General features: G+C 41.4%; 1 protein-coding gene across 2 annotated transcripts in view; it reads right to left on the minus strand.

Annotated features, from left to right (window-relative positions):
- GAS2 (growth arrest specific 2) overlaps nucleotides 1–9,398 on the minus strand; it is a 75,085-nt gene extending 65,687 nt beyond the window's left edge. For both annotated transcript variants that reach the window (XM_058807431.1, XM_058807432.1), the window contains exon 1: nucleotides 9,374–9,398. The gene's annotated coding sequence lies outside the window, so the exon portion shown is untranslated. The remainder of the gene's footprint in view (nucleotides 1–9,373) is intronic.
- Between the last annotated feature and the right edge of the window lie 7,206 nt (nucleotides 9,399–16,604).

A 16,604-nucleotide genomic window follows, 5' to 3' on the forward strand; every position in this document is an offset into this window, starting at 1 on the left:
CTTTCTAGCCTTCTGATGTCTCCTTTCTCTTTCCTTAGTATAGATTAATATATCATTTCCTTTTAATATAATATATATCACAAAATAATAAATCAGCCTTCTGAAACATGGAGTCAAGATTCTCATCTCTTCCCTCGTCCTGGGGACCTCAAACACCACCACACCAGGTCTTGTACAGGTGGCACCAGACAGACATTAAGTGACTGTGAGACCCACAAGGAAGAGTCCTTTGCCTGTTCTCCACACCAATTGTAGTAAGACATGTCAAGTGCCTTCAATTTATGAACCTGCAAACACTTTCTCTCTGTCCTTTACATGCCTTTCATACCAGGTAAGAGATATTTGTGACCTTAAAAACAATAGCAGAAAAAAAAGAAGAATTTGTTATACTATCCATTGTGGCCTAAATAACAAATACACTGAAACAAAATTCAATGTCAAAAAAGACAATATTTATTAAATGCAAAAGAAAAAAAAATTGCCTTTCCATAAAATTGTGCTGTAACTGAGTTTTCCTAATGTATGTAATGGTATTTGGGATACCTTAGTACTTGTATTAAAATACTTCAGCATTTTCAACCTACTCTGTGTAACAAAACTCCATGTTGGCAAAAAGGTCTGCATAAGCTCTTTTTGACAGTACCTCACCCCAAGTCCTGAAGTTTAGCTTGCCCTTGAGATAGGCACAGCTTTCACTACAAATATACTTCTTATTGAAATTAGACAACTTTTTTCACTGGGGGAGAAGCAAAAACATACATTAAAAAGATTTATTCTCTTCTATAAACACATATTTCTGAATTATGAGTAGATTTTACATTTTTCTAACAAAAAAAAATTCTTATGTATCAAAGTTTCTTTGAAGGCAGAGCATTTTAAAGCAGACTAAAGTACTTAACTCATGCACAGCTCTGTTATGAAACTGACTTTGTAAAAATGTCAGCTTGGATTTATAGCTTCCTGGTTAATTAAATTCAAATCATACCTGTTCATTTAGGGCAGGCTGAAAGGAAGGGGAGGGAAAAGACTTGGACTGTTAGCTCTGCAGAAAATCAGTCTGGACTGTCACACTCAAAATGGATGGATTCACACTAGAAGCTACCAACAGCTAAGGAATTTCAATTACAGTATATTTAAAGTTTTTCTATGTTAGTCAGAACCACATAAATTACTCTTTCAAATCATTTTGGATAGAAACAGAGGCAAGACAGATAACTGACACCAGTTGTCATCAAAGATTATAGGGGAAATATCAATGATCTATCACATACTTGCTTTCCAGAAAGAACCTTCAAATAATTTTGACTATTTTCTGGGGTCTATAACCTCCAATGATACAGTGAGAGCCACAAGCGAAGTAAATTTTTTCTCTTGAATTACCATTGCAATGACAGTGGTAAAATGCAAAAAAATGCAAAAAAATTAAAAAAAAAAAAAAAAAAAAAAAAAAAAAGAGAGAGAATTCTTATTCCTGAGTGTATGTATTTAAATATTTGGGAAAATCCTGCAATTTGTTTCTCTTTACATACAAATTGGAAAAATACAACAGAAAAAGCAGAACTGTTTCACTAAAGGAACCACTTATACCCTGCACCACTTCACTGGGAATAATTTCACATTTCATACATGCTTTGTGGAGGGAGTTAGACTGGATGACACTTGGAGGTGCCTTCCAACCCAAATGTGTTGTTATTTTATATTTCAGGGATGCTCAGAGCAATATTAATCAGGAAAACTCCATGCAGGGTCTGCTCTAATAGAAGGGTAAAAATTGGCAAACACACACCGAGCTGGGTTGTGAAGAAGAAAACAGGCAATCCCCTTTTCTTTCACCCCACTTCATCACTTCCAGGACCATGGATATGAAGTGCTCTACATGGGAACCTTGGGCTAATTATGGCTTAATTAATCCCCAACATTATGAGATGGCTGACAGTCATCCAGACACAACACTGGCTGCTGACACTGGTGGGGCTGAAGAATTCCATGGTCTCAAAGACACATCTCTTTAAGACAAGATAAAAGAGAAGGAAGGCTTCTCAAACAGCTACATGGAAGCAGCCTGGGTTTCCACAAGTGTCTGTGGAAGAAGCACTGCAGTATATTTACATTTCAGGCTTGTTTTGGTGGAAGTGCAGAGTACAGAATTGGGGGGATAGGGATGTTATTTCAGTTCCTCTAAAATACAGCATTGTCTTTAAGTATATTTCATATTGACCTAACTCAGCAATCAGGCTGTGTAAAGTCCCAGGAAACTTTTGAGACACATTCAGGGAAGAAAAGTGTGAGAACAAAGATGTTGGAGGATGCAAGGGTGCTTCAGTCTCATAGTAACCCTAGTAAGTAAGAAGAAAAAAGAAAGACAGGAAGGGTATTCTGAGTTTAAGGTGGTTTTCATAAGACCCATCCTCGGAATGAGAAACTGGAAAGATAACAAAAGTCAGACAGACAGGCGACAAAATAAAGGTGAAAATGAGACAGAAATATAGAGATGCATTGATCATTTTCACTCTAGAAGGTGAAATTGATTAATGCATCTCTATACTGGGACTAGGTCTGCTTGAAATAAAGCCCTGAATGAAGATAATGTATGCACTAATTTGTGAAGTAGGCATGCAAGGTGAGGACTGAGGAATGACAAAGTTAATACTGATGAAGAGCCTGAAAAATCACAGATAAATCACATACAAGCCAACCTTACCTCTGTGTAAATTTTCTTTGATTTCATTTCCAAAATAAACCCAAAATTTTTCACTTCTCCACTACTTTTCTGAAAAACTGCCCTACACTTCAGTAAAATCCACAAAATTCCTACCTTGGACTTTTAAAATTAATTATTAAAAAATTAAGACTCAGCTTCCAAGGAGCAGAGTATCTCCTGTCACAAACTCTACAAGTTATACTGGAGACCAGTTATCAACCTGCAAGCATCAGAAACTTTCCAGCTCTGAATTATCCTTCATGCAAACACTGATTGCTACTGAACCTGTTAAATTCAACTTAAGCCTTCACAATACTTCAGTACTGAAGTACCCAAGTTTCAATAAATGGTTCAGCTACTTCATCAATTGTATTTATTAGATACTTATCAGAACTTCATCAGACAGTAGCTGGGATCCACGAAGAAGCCAAAATGTGAGAGTTCTGTGAAGGTGACAGCAATGGATACCGAGCTCCTTCAAGATCTGCATGAAGATTCTCCCTGTGGTGAAGGCCAGGCCCCTTTTTCATCACTCAGATACCTTCAAATCTCTTCATATATTTCATTTTTAGTGAACTGAAGAAAAGTTTGTTGACAATTTCTCAGTGAGGTCAGAGGGATGGACCAACTTGCATCAGAGGTGGACAGCAGCTTTTAAGGATACATCACCACAGCTGAGGCAAGTCTCTGGCCCAAATAAATATTTCATCCTTTTCCTTTTGGCAGACAAAGTATGAACCAAGGAGCCAAAAAATATTGGGTTTCCTAATCTCACTATTTTCTAACAGCAACATCAAGTCACCACATATACAGCTGTTTAAAACCAGCCAACACAAACATGACAAATATTTTACAGAATGTTACACTTCTCTGTAAACTGCTGAGGCTGACGTGATATGCAGAAGCATTTCAAAACTTACCTCTAAATGCTTTAAAGCAACTGCTTCCCCTACTATTCAGAATGTAGATGAGGAACAGTCTTTGACTACTTTTCATCCTGTTTTGTTACAGTTCATATTTATGTAGCACAACCCTTTTTTCAGCCTCTCTCAGTGAGAGGATGATGTCTCAAATTCTTAGCCTCATTGTCTAGATGAAGAATTCAGTGTGGGATGGTTTACAGTACACCCAGAAATGTGTATCAGATTCAACACACTAAAAGGTCCTGTTTCTCTCTGCTTGCTCCTACTGAACAGTGAAGTTTCTATTTTGCTCTACAGTAGTGCATTTAGTTATCTGTTTATTGCAGTTCATTGCTTGTATTTTGCCAGCAGAGTAACTTTACACTATCTCATGATTGTTATCAGTGATCATCAGGTGAAAGCAATGAGAATCAAACAAATGATCTTCTGTGCTTCTACTGGCTTTTGTTGGGGTTAGCAGGTAGGAAAAAAGGAATCAAGAATGATACACTGTACTCAAAACACACAGGAGGCAAAGACTGTTTAATCCAGAAAGTAAAACTGGATGCACAATGAAGCACTCAGCTGCAGACCCCCAGATTCAATTCCCTTTCCTATTCCAACCACCCTCCTTACCTGTAAAATTGTGATTATTTTCTTGAACCAAGTATAAAAAGGGAGGAAAAACTGTATACATATAAAAGCTTGCATGTATGCATAGATATACATACATAGAAAATACATGTGCTGCAGACTGCTAGATTATCATGTGAACCAATAAGTTTTTTCTCCAATTTACTCATCCAGTCCCAGCATATATGCATAACAGCTTACACTGAGTAGCTGCTGCTATGCAGGGCTCTCTGCACCACATGAGTTTCACTGTCACTTCAACCTGGTTCCCAATTAAATGTGCATTAATTCTCAAACAAAAAGGGGCCTGAACCATTTCCTGCAGCTTGCTCCCACATACAATCCTTCCAGGTCAGGAATGAAGAAGTCTTGCTGAGTCACTTGATCTTCATGACTTAAGAATTAGCATAGAAGTGAAGTATCCGGTGAAACAAGCATTTTTCTTTGTTTTCACTTAGAAAACAATAAAAACAAGTTAAAAGTGTCTATGGAGGGGGGAAATGTTTCACAAAGCAAATGTCTGCACTTGCAGCAGTGACCAATCAAATCACCTCTGATGCAAAGGTGCCACATGACGTGCCCTTAGCAGAAGAGCTGACATAGCAGCTGAAGGGACACTGTGACAGACATCAGGGTTGGCCCCAAACTGGGCACTGCTGCCCAGCAGGCAGGGTCAGTGACTGGCTCTGTGCAGCTGGCAGCCAAACCAGAGCCACCCAGGACACCTGCACATATGCCAGCTCAGTGCTCTGCAAAGCTGAGCTGCTGGAACAGAAGGTGTCGTAACTCTGCCTCAGACCCTGGGTCCAAAGACTCTTTTCCATAAATCTGATCAGGATTTGAGCTCGTGCAATGAAATCTGTTATAACATGAGTGAAGAAGCACATTAGCCACCAGAAGGAACTAAACATCACACACACAACCGTGCAACTGCTTCACTGTGAGTGACAGAGGAAACAGACACAACTCAGCCAAGGTCAGCAAGGCTTTCTCTGAAGGAGCTGGAACCTGAGCACTGGCCTGTACACTGGCTTTGACAGAGGGGTATCAGCCATAAATACAGACAATCTCCTGCTGTCTCAGGGAGAAGGTAATGCTACTGGAAAGCAGCCAGCCTGGAAGGAGAGAGGAGACACAGGATCAAAAGCCAGAACAGAGCTCACGAGTGTATCTGGCAAGGGTCTCTGCTGGATCTCCCTGCTAGCTCTGATCACCTCAAGCAGATGGAAAAGAACAGAACTTTTGAATTTTTACTGCAGCTTAAATGGACTGCATGCATCATTCCCTAACTGCAACAGCAAGCTGAGTGCAAAAAAGGGCTGAGATTCAGTGTTCATAAACAGAGTGAGCTGCAGAACAAAATGCATAATTGTGCAAGCAGAAATGAAGCTGCCCACAATTTGGGACCCATATTGCAATCACCACCTTCTCATCATCAAGTGCCAGTTTTATAGACATGGCAGAAACAACGATAAATACATTCACATTTTAAAACTTACTTCAGTTTTCTTGTCTCAGAGTTGACATATTTTTCAGATTTGGAGAGTATAACATCAGTTCACAGACTAAAGGTTGCTCTTGTTTTTCCACATATATACACATATGTGTATATACACACATACATGCAGAAAGAGGGGGAAAAAAAAGATATATGAATGCTTTCCTTTGAGAGCCACAAAAATAACTAAAAACTTTTCATTCTTTAATGTCAGGAAACTGTTCCCCATGGTGAGATCTGCTACACAGTGGAATGACTTTCCCAAATGAAACTGTGAAAGCTCCTTTTCTTCAAACGCTAAAAATGGACTAAAAGAAACAGTAAGAAAAAACCCAAGACTTGCCACTCACTGTTAGATGTTACCTAGTCAGTTTTTACCACCTTCTATTTCCAGTTTGCTACAGAAGAGTAATCACTCTCCTTTTGCCCTTTTACATACATAAACACAAACACAATCATTTTTAAAGTCATTCTGCTACTACCTTGCATATTTCCTCTTCAAGAGCTATTTGCAGAGCTTTCCCTTCTATAAGAAACAACATTCTTATCTGCATTATCACACAGGTATCTTACATGTAATCTTTACTTTTCCCACTACTATAAACAAGCAGATAAAACACAAGCTGACAAATGCAGCAGCATATCCTTACGAGGAAATTTAATTTTTCTAGATATTTTATTATCCTTATAAAAGATACCACAACCAATTTAGCCCGAGGTTTCCGAGTTTTCCCAGATTAACTTGGAACACACTGTACATTAGGAGCAGGGGGAGGGGCACTGAAGGGGAACCACCATCTGAAACTCATTAATCAATTAGAATTTTTCATGGCTTGCATCAAAATGTGATCTACACTGATAGAGTAAGTTTGAATCACAAGAAGCCTTTGTCCTTTACATTATGAATACCCACTACAAGTGTGTGCAGCACTTTGGGGGGAGGATGGAGAGCCTGGCACAAGAGCTTACCAATACTTTATACCTGTAAGGCCCTTGGTCTGAGGCCAGAGCAAAACAAAGTTAATTGCACTGTAAAATCTGCTCTAATCATTGAAGCCTAGACATTCTCAGGACTATGCCCACTAGAAACAATTTCATTGCCTTGATAATGTCTCCCTTACCAAAAGGAAAGCACAAAGTCTTTAGGAACATTCAATGTCTACTCGCTCATAAAATTATAACTTCTGGAAACTGAGCCTGGTTCCTAACACTGTCCAAAACCTCTGAAGTTGATTCCTCTTTGCATGGTTCTCACTATATGTTCTTCTGATTGTCTAAGCAAAATAGTCATTAAAAATTAGTACAAAAGTTTCAACCTCCACCAGTTAGAAAACAAAATACATATTTAAACTGACATATCACATCTCTCAAGGAGCAAAAGTGTCTCTTGTGGTAAGGACACTAAGCAGTACTACAAGCTGACTTCAATCATCAGCTTTGCTTTTAATTATGATGTTCTATTTCTAAATCCTGTCCTGAAATTAGTGTTAAGTTTAGCTGAGAGGTGTAAAGTGGAGTTGAAGAGGTACTGTGCATAGTGAGTGTGCCAATTTAAATAAGACTGTAGGTAAAATAAATAAAGCGACCAAATAAGCCAGCAGGATAAAGTAAGTGGCAGCTAGAACTCGAGGATAGTATTGACTCTTCAGCACTTCACCACCTTCATATAAATTTGACCATGGTTCCAACAAGGGCAGTATAATCCTGATAGATGGCTCATGGCACCATACAGAATGAATTCAGGAATGTCCTACTTAGAAACTTCATATTAAATCACAATCCACGTCACGAAACCCTCATCAAACTGTTACACTTGGCACAGCATCCACTTTGCAACGAAACAAAAAATACATCATGCACGTGGAAAACCAATAATAATTCATTCATTTTTCACTGCAGAGTAATGTCAGAAGTATGTTGAAAGTGCACTGGGGAGCCTGCAATGCATCCGTCCGGCTGTCCCAAGAGCTGCAGTCCCCCAGGAGTGTGCAGAGCCAGCAGGCTCAGATGACGCTGAGCCAGGATGCGCACAGCAATCCTGGATAACAGCAACCTTCATTCCCTACACCCAGAACCTTAATGAAGAAATAGAGCGTGCAGATAACACCACTGCACCAGGATGTGCACAGCAATCCCAGATAACAGCAACCTTCATTCCCTACACCCAGAACCTTAATGAAGAAACAGAGCGTGCAGAGCCAGCAGGCTCAGATGTCACCATTGCACTGGGATGCACACAGCAATCCTGGATAACAGCAACCTTCATTCCTCACACCTACAACGTTAGTGAAGAAACAGAGCCTTCTTAAAAGCGAAACTCTGTCCCCGGAGATTTGAATCTAGAGCCTGAAGAGGACACGCAGAGCCCTGGGCTAGCTAAGAGCGGTTTCTGGCACAAGAAGGGTCCGGTTCTCGCTCTCGGGGGGCGGCGGAGGGGCCGGGGGCGCCCGGGGAGCTCGGCCGCCTCCGCCCGCCGCTGCCGCAGCCCCGCACGAACCCGCCCTCCGGCTCTCGCACCAGCAGCACCCCAGGGCTGCCTCGAGAAGCCATAAAGATAAACCAGAGGTTGGGGCCAGGGGTGAGCGCACAGTGAGTAAGAGCCACCCCCCGTCCCTCCTTGCCCGCCCCGCTCTCACCCGCCGCGGAGTCCGATGCGTTTGTCCTGCTCGGGGCCCCTCCGCAGCCGGGCTGAGCTAATGGCTTTGCCATGAGCGCTGGAAGCGCTGCTCCCAGGTCTGCCCCTCGGGGGCAGGACCAAGCAAACCCGCCGCAGCCCCGGCCCCCCGGGGGATGCCCGGGGCAGCCCGCCAGCAGCCCGCATCCTCACGGCGGCCAGCCCCGGGAGAGCCTCGCGTGGATCTCCGCCACACACCCACGCACGCTCTCATTCCGCCTCCGCCATGCTTCCAAACTCCCACGGCAAGGAGCGGGAGGGAAAAACCCTCACCAAAGCCCCGCGACCCCCACCAGCAGCCAGCGGTGCCCGCCGAGCCGAGCCCAGCTCGGCTGCTGCCCCACGTACCCCCGCGGCCTCCCCGGGACGGGGAACAAAGAAACAAAAGCACCTACTCCCCACCGCAGAGCCGCCGGGCAAAGATCACCTTCCCGCTTCGCTCCGGCCCCTTTCTCTTTAAACCCGAGAGCAGCCGGCGAGACACACGAAACGCCCTCAATTTAAAGGAGCCCGCGCGGAGAGCCCCGCCGCAAGGCTGACAGCGAGCCCGCCGCAGGGCAGGGCAGACAGGCAGGGCTCCCACCGCGGCCGGGGCGGGCAGGGAGGCAGGCAGAGATCCCACCTTGGCAGGGAGGCAGGGCAGGCAGAGATCCCACCTTGGCAGGCAGGCAGGCAGGCAGGGAGGGAGGGAGGGGAGAGCCGGCAGGCAGGGCTCCCGCTTAGGCTGGGGCGGGCAGGAAGGCAGGGCTCCCACCTCGGCTGGGAGGAAGCAGGCAGGGTTTCCCCCTTGGCCCGGCAGGCAGACAGGGCTCCCACCTTGACAGGGGAGGAACGGGCAGGGCTCCTGCCTCGGCTGGGGGATAACGGGCAGGGCTCCCACCTTGGCCCGGCAGGCAGGGCTCCTGCCTCGGCTGGGGGAGAACAGGCAGGGCTCCCACCTTGGCCCAGGCAGGCAGGGCTCCTACCTCGGCTAAGGGGAAGCAGGCCGGGCTCCCTCCCCTGGCCTGGGCAGGCGGGCAGGGCTCCACCTTGGCCCGGGGGAACAGCCAGGGCTCCCCCCTCGGCTGAAGGGAAGCAGCAGGGCTCCCCTCGGCCCGGGGGAGCAGGCCTGGCTCCCCCTTAGCTCGGGTGGGCAGCCAGGGCTCCCCCCCGGCCCGGGCAGGGCTCCGGGGCCGCACTCGCCGCCCCGCTCGCCCCCGCAGCCGCCGCCGTGGCCCGAGCGCAGCGGAGCGCGCTGGGAGCAGCCGCGCTGCCTCTCCCCATCCGCTCAGCTCGGTGCTCTCTTCGGGAAACCCGGCTTTGGGTTTGTTTGTTTGGGTTGGGGTTTTGTCTGTTTTGTTGTTGCTATTTTAGTTGGTTGGGTTTTTTTGTTTGTTTGTTTTGTTTTTTTGTTTTTTGTTTTTTTTTTTTTTTACATTTCCCCTTCCCCCCCTCATTTATCCCCCCTCTTTTTATTTTTTTTTTCCCCCTGTCTGACACCGATTTCCTAGCCTTGAGCAGCCCGCATTGACTGAACGGAAGTTTAATACTTCGTTTTTTCAGAGGGACGGCAAACGCAGTTCACACTGATTTACCCTTGAAATGCTGAGGTATTGTATTACAGCCCTTGGCAGCGAGTTGATTCTTGCTTCCATTTATCTTTTATTATTGCTCCCTTTCCAAGACTCGTAGTTGTGGAAATGGAAAGAAAAGAAGAAAAGAAAATGTCACATCCAAGATAAAAACTCTGTTTTTTCTTTAGTTTGACTGTTATGTCTGGAATTTTTTAACACTTACAGACACATCTTTTAATTGTCACCTTTTTTTTAATGGCTAGAGAAATATTTGGTGAAACTTTATTGCGTATTTCTCTAAAACCATTTCATGCCACCTTGTACATCTTGAATAAAAAAGTGTGCTGTTCATAAACTGATCCTTCATTGTACACATTTTAGAGAGTGATGGGCAGAGGTTTGGCTTGTTCTTGTTATCTGTGCTTCATTTCCCAAGCTAACTTTTAGCACACCATTATTTCAAACATTTCATTCTCACGTTATGTCATTTTTGTGATACTTCAACATTTCGTTAAATGTCAGAGATAACCTTCTCCAACTATTGTTTGTTCACTTCTACCCTGCCCATGAAGCTCCTTTTGTGAATTCAATAGCGGGAAACAGATGTTCAGACTTCTTCTTCTCTTAATGCATGAATGTAGAGTGTCTTGTTGAGTTTCCTAATGGCATCATGCTATCACTTTCAATAAGTGTTCCAGATGAACACTGCACTTATTTTTCAGTGTAGAATCACTTAATTCAATTGTTCCAGCCAAAACACATGTATAATTATACTGAAAGAATTATTTTAACTTGATTGCTGAAACAGTCATCAAACTGACCCTTATTTTTTATTTACATTCATTTCTTTGTACACCGATCTGCTGGGAAAACTGAATTTGTGTAATTAGTGCTGGGCTTTTTCTCAACAATTGCACTATAAGCAAATTCCTATTCTCTGAATAGCAGATATTCATTCCTGGCCAATCAAATGCACTCTTGTTATTTCTTGTATTCCTATACTATTATTATGCTTTTTGGTGCACTATTAACTGCTGTGATGAGTGCAGCATGCTGATATAGTTAACTATGGGGAGCTCTAGCCATCTACTCTGTGAGTAACAGCACAGAATTAAATTACCTCCTCGTTTCGATTCAGTTAGCAAAATTTTAATGCCCCTGGGCATGACTGTTTTCATTGGCTCATCCAATTTTTTTTTTTTTGCTCAGGGAAAAAAAAAAGAGAAAAAAAGCCCTAAAATCTATACTAAGAATGCACTGGGTTGGAACTGATGGTGAGCTGATGAGCAGATTCCTGCATCCACTTGATTATCCTACAATTTTTTACCTGACCTTGAGAAAGATTTTATTTGTTACTTAATAAGGAGCAGCAATTCAAATCCAATTTATGTCGATTCAATATAAAAACCACCTTGAGATGAGAAATTTTGTTAAAACATCCCTTGTACTTAAAATCCTGCCAATTTCTAGAGAAGTTGAAAAACATTCTCCTAAGCAACAGTTACGTCTTGACCAGAAGCTTTTCATGGTTCATGTTCTCTTGAAGTTCCAAGATTCCTACTATGTTTAGGAGGAGTTCTGCACAGGGAATTGAGCTGAGGCTCTTCCAGATCCCAGTAAAGGATCTGGGGATCTGAAAAAATTCTTTTCATGATTCCAGTAAATCTTGTGTGAGCATTTGCACAGGTACCAGTAGGAAGGACTGGAAAGGCAGCTGTAAGATTTTGAAGGTGAGGGTGGTTGTGTGCTCCTTTACATGGTCAGTTTGTACCACAGGATATTCTAATAGCATGAGAGTATTCATAGACACTTCATGTATCTCTTTGTATTGAGGACTGACAGGAGACAAGCAGTATGTAACATCCAGTACAAGAGTTAAGAAAAACAAAAAGCTGAGGGTTAGATCAAATCTTACTCAAGCAAAAGGGACGGAAACACAGTGCCAAGCATGCATGTGAAATGTCCATTATGAGAATGCTGTGGAAGCTTCAGTAGCGCCATCACAATTAGGAATGAACTGAGATTCACACTTCTTCCACCCTTTAACGTTAGAATTCGGCTTTCCAATTCGACACAGTAACTTTGGAGCCCCAGCAGAAACACATTTTCTGCATAAGGTTATTTCAATAACAGCATTGCTTACCTTTGCAGAGGAAATATACAAAACTTCCCTAGTCAAGTGCTAGCAGTTTCATTAATTGATCTTAGGTCCTCACACTTTCAACCTCCTGTGTCCACGTGTTCTGATAATACTTTTGACAGTCTACTTCCAAACAAATAAGAGGATGAATGGTATGAGAATAAACAATGATTGGAAGACAGACATAGGAAAGGAGAGGGAGAAAGATAAACCATATTTGGAAGTCATGTGTGCATGTAGGAAAGCTGAACGATATTTATACCACAATAGAATGGTTCTATATCTTGTCACCTAGATAAAATTCCTTAGCTACTCTTAAAATTAATTCTCATAATAAATGTGTGTACGTGGCTGAGATGCAACAAATTCTATCTAAAGATGTCATATGCTTCCTATGATTTAGGACAAAAATTCAGGATTAAAGATTCTGAAAGGTTTACTTTGTTGCATGTCTAAACCTTGATGCATAGATATTTGGAGATTAAATTCTAGAGCACAGAAGTCAGCAAGGATCACCACAATGGCCCATTTTATCTGTGTAATTCCACAATCCTTTCCTAAAAAATGTCTTACAATCACCTCCTCTGGTGACCTGTGAGTGCTGTATCATGCTGTGACATGATCAGGATTTTCTCATGAAGGTACCTTGCAGCTCATTTACAAACGGGAGAGGAAAATTATCTAAATCAAAGGTTTCTCAATGCCCAGGGAGCTGAAGCAGCAGTCACTGAGTGGGGGGAGGAAAAGAGACCACGAGAAAGACAGTGGAGGATGTAGAATAAAAAGTAAAATTAGAGTGGAGGATGAAGTTCTCAGCAGGCAGAGATACAGACATCTGTCTTGTCATATCTGTTGATCCCACTTTCCTGATAATTTTCCAAATTTCCCAAACACTCCTCCTTCCATATGTAATTAGTGTCACAACTGACCAGAAAAAATCAGTCAAATATAACAGATACATTGAAATTGATCACTGGAAGCCCAGTTCTGTATCAACTCCTAAAGCAAATACATTAAACAGGACATACCTTGGTCAACTAAGAGAAAAGAGATGGGAGAGAACAACTGAGTTGTGTAGCAGAAATGCTGCATAAAGTGTATATTGGGGTGAGAATATCACACCTGTTCATTTTCTTGCTTTTTTGCCATTAAAGGGACCATATTAAATGAAAATTAAATAAGTTTGGAATGCACAAATAGATTTGCTTTGTTCTTTCTTTCAGTAAGTGCCACAGAAGTTAAAATCCAACAAATAGAGTTCAGAGGTGACTAAAAATTCCTGGTACTTGAGTCAGTTTGTTAGAATGTGAGCAGCCACAATGAGTGCAGAACGTGTTTCATAAATCATCCAGTATTGCTACAATATTTTAGCACTTACTTTGCCACAAATTTCCATGTCTTCCTTGACTTTTAATAAAGGGAGAGTTGTCAATAGCTTTGCAGGCTTGAGATCAGTAAATACAACCTTATGGAACTCACTGAAATATATTGCACTAACTGATGTCAGATACATCTTATTTTAATTTTTTTTCTAAAACAGTTGGAATATAAAGTAAAAATCTCAGTTAAAATGTGTCCTTTGTATGGCAACTTTAAGACTAGTGGAAAAAATGAAATAGGTAGAATTTAAAATTGTTTCAGTTAGGCATCATTTACTGTTTTCATTACCATGAAAATAAGCTGTAAGTTAATTCTATCCTCTTATAATTCTGTTCAACACACGCAGTGACTTCACAGTCAGCTGAACTTTTATGCAACCTGCAGTGAAATGCTCACGTTAAAGCTCTATGAACAAACTTCAAACTACTACTTTACCATAATAGTATGTTTTGTCCTTCCATCTTGTAAACTTACTATGCAAGAATTGTACTTTCTATCTATATAATTATACATAACTAAAAATAATTACCATTTTAATGAAACTTTGGTTTTAATCTTAAATATGACACTGAGTGCTGTAATCTAAGAGAATCCAGTTTTCATCATTGCAAGTCCAAATGCAAGTTAGCTGTTTCCTCTGCATCATATTTACTGAAAGATACCTACTTCTAATCTTTTGGAGTAATCTTCATTAGTGTCACAGAAAACACCTGGATGAAATTTGGTGCAATAAATAAGATTTCTGTGAAATTTGATGCAATAAATAAGATTTCTGTGATGCTTGGATTGATGTACTGTGCAACAGCATACACAGACTGCTCAGAAGATCCAGGTGTGTGCATCACTGGGAAAAATGTTATAGAATAAGTGCTCACAATTCTGATTTATATAGAATGGTATTATTTAGCTGAGTGTCATTTATCCATGGACACAGAGCGTGCAGTTGATATGCACAACTGAACAATAATTACCAGGCCAAAAATGTTCTGTCTGACAAAGCACAATCATCTGTCCCTAAACAAACAGTGCCTTAAACATAAATAAAGCAGACAGTTATTATAATTTTTTCTTACACCCTCAGTTACTACATTGGTAAAGGTGATTTAAATCCCCACATATATTGTATAGGCTCATAACTCATAACTCCTTCCTTCTAAGAGTGAAATCAATGATACCCTCACACACAGAACTCTAAACTTTTCTAACTACAGCTGATACTACACTGTGTTCCTCACAAGGCAGTGTAGCAATTGAAAGCGATTAAGACATATAGCAACTTAGGCTGAGATGTGTCAGATCTAGCCCAAATGTAAATGAAGTGATGAGCTCTCTTGCTGTTCCTTATGTTTTACAAGAGATCTAGATTTTGTGGCTGGTCTCTACTTGGAATGGACAAATCATTCCAATAGGGTGCTAGCTGAGGTCACATAGAAACACTGGGATTTAACTGCTAACAGCACAAGAGGAGCAGTGAGAAAAAGAGGATCTAACCAGCTATCACTGCCACATTGTCTTCTTGTAAGTGTTTTGGAAAAGTTTTATCACCTTCTTCTTTTATAGCAGCTGAATCAAAATACATAAACTAATTTTCATAGGAATTAACAGATGAATGCTGTGCTTGAGAGGCAATTTACAAAGAATTCTGATACCCATATTGCAGTTTCTTGAAACTTACAAAGTTTCCAGACCAAGAACAGCAGAAGACCAATCAGTTTTTTAAGAACTCAACAATTATTTTAAACAGAAAATGTTCTAAGAGAGTAATAATGCTTGCCCACCCACTTCCCCCATGGCTGGTCAGATTCCTGCCTTCCTTCCTTTTCTTTTTGTTTTGGATGTCTTCCTTCTCTTGACACAGATCTACGTTTCCCTTTAATCATCAAGATTCATTGTTTCAATTTTGCTTCCCTTTAACTTATTCCCTTTGTTATTGGGCTTTGTAGGAAAATAGCTTGTTGAGTTTATAGTTAAAACAGGTCACAGTTCTATCCCTTACAGTGAAACTGCCATTAATAAAATCAGATGAGGTGGTTTGTTTTTTTTGAGCCTAGTTCCTAAGAACAAAATTATCAGGAGTTATTCCAAATTTGAAAGAACTGCAGATAACTATAGACATAGTTTTAAATCTCTTCTTACAGAGAAGTACATGGACTGAATCCAAAGTCTTCCTAACTTCATCATAACCACACTGGTATTTTCCCAGACCACTTCAGTCTATACTTGTCAGAGACATAATTGTAATTTTTTACTGAATGGGGAAAAATGTATTTCAGTAGGAGAGGTACTGATCTGATACCTCTTAATGAAAAAGCTAAGGTCAATCCCAAAGAAAATAGGTGGCACACACAGGTATTTTATGTGAGACAAACATGTCTTTCTTCCCTTTTGACTACCCAATGAAAACAATTTCATCAAACTCCACTATCCTAGTCACTGCAACAACTTCTGCAGTCCATTTTAGGATCCTGTTTCCATATAAAAACCCCTTAAATCAGAAGATACTTTGGCTATATCACAAGTTCAGTTCTATTTTTCCCATATTCCCACATTTGCTTCATCTGTGAAGCAAAAAATTCTACCCTATTCAAAGTGATAAAGCACAGTCACAAAATGTGTAATTTGTAATGAACAAATTGTTTCCTTGTTCCTTTGCAACAAGGAAATTAAAAATTCATTGCCTGGCTAGCAATGTAAAGGAAGAGAGGCAGGATGGTCCTTACAGGTGAAGGTCAGGTACATATTTAGGTTTTTGCAAGTCTGAGTTCCTTCCCACGCTGCCTCCACAGCTCTCCCAATCTTTTTCCTGGTGCTTCTGACATTGCTGTTCAGCATTTATCCCTTAACCCTACTGTTTCCCCATCAACATTCCAAATGAAGTTTCCTCAGAAGCTATTGTTGAGATACCACCTCTACTGCTATTTTTTTCCAGGACCTTTTTTCCAACTCTCAGTTCCAGCAGCCAGTCCTATACCTTAAGGAATGCTTCAGGTCCAGCATTCCTTTTCATTCTTCTGTTCCAGTGTCATCATCAAAGCATTCCTAATGGAAAGAACACCATTCCCTCTGCACCATACTGTTCTGCCAAGTGAAACAGGGTGAATGCCTGTAAGGTTTTCTGTGAGC

Source organism: Ammospiza caudacuta, chromosome 6, assembly GCF_027887145.1.
Source record: "Ammospiza caudacuta isolate bAmmCau1 chromosome 6, bAmmCau1.pri, whole genome shotgun sequence".
Classification (NCBI taxonomy): Eukaryota; Metazoa; Chordata; class Aves; order Passeriformes; family Passerellidae; genus Ammospiza; species Ammospiza caudacuta.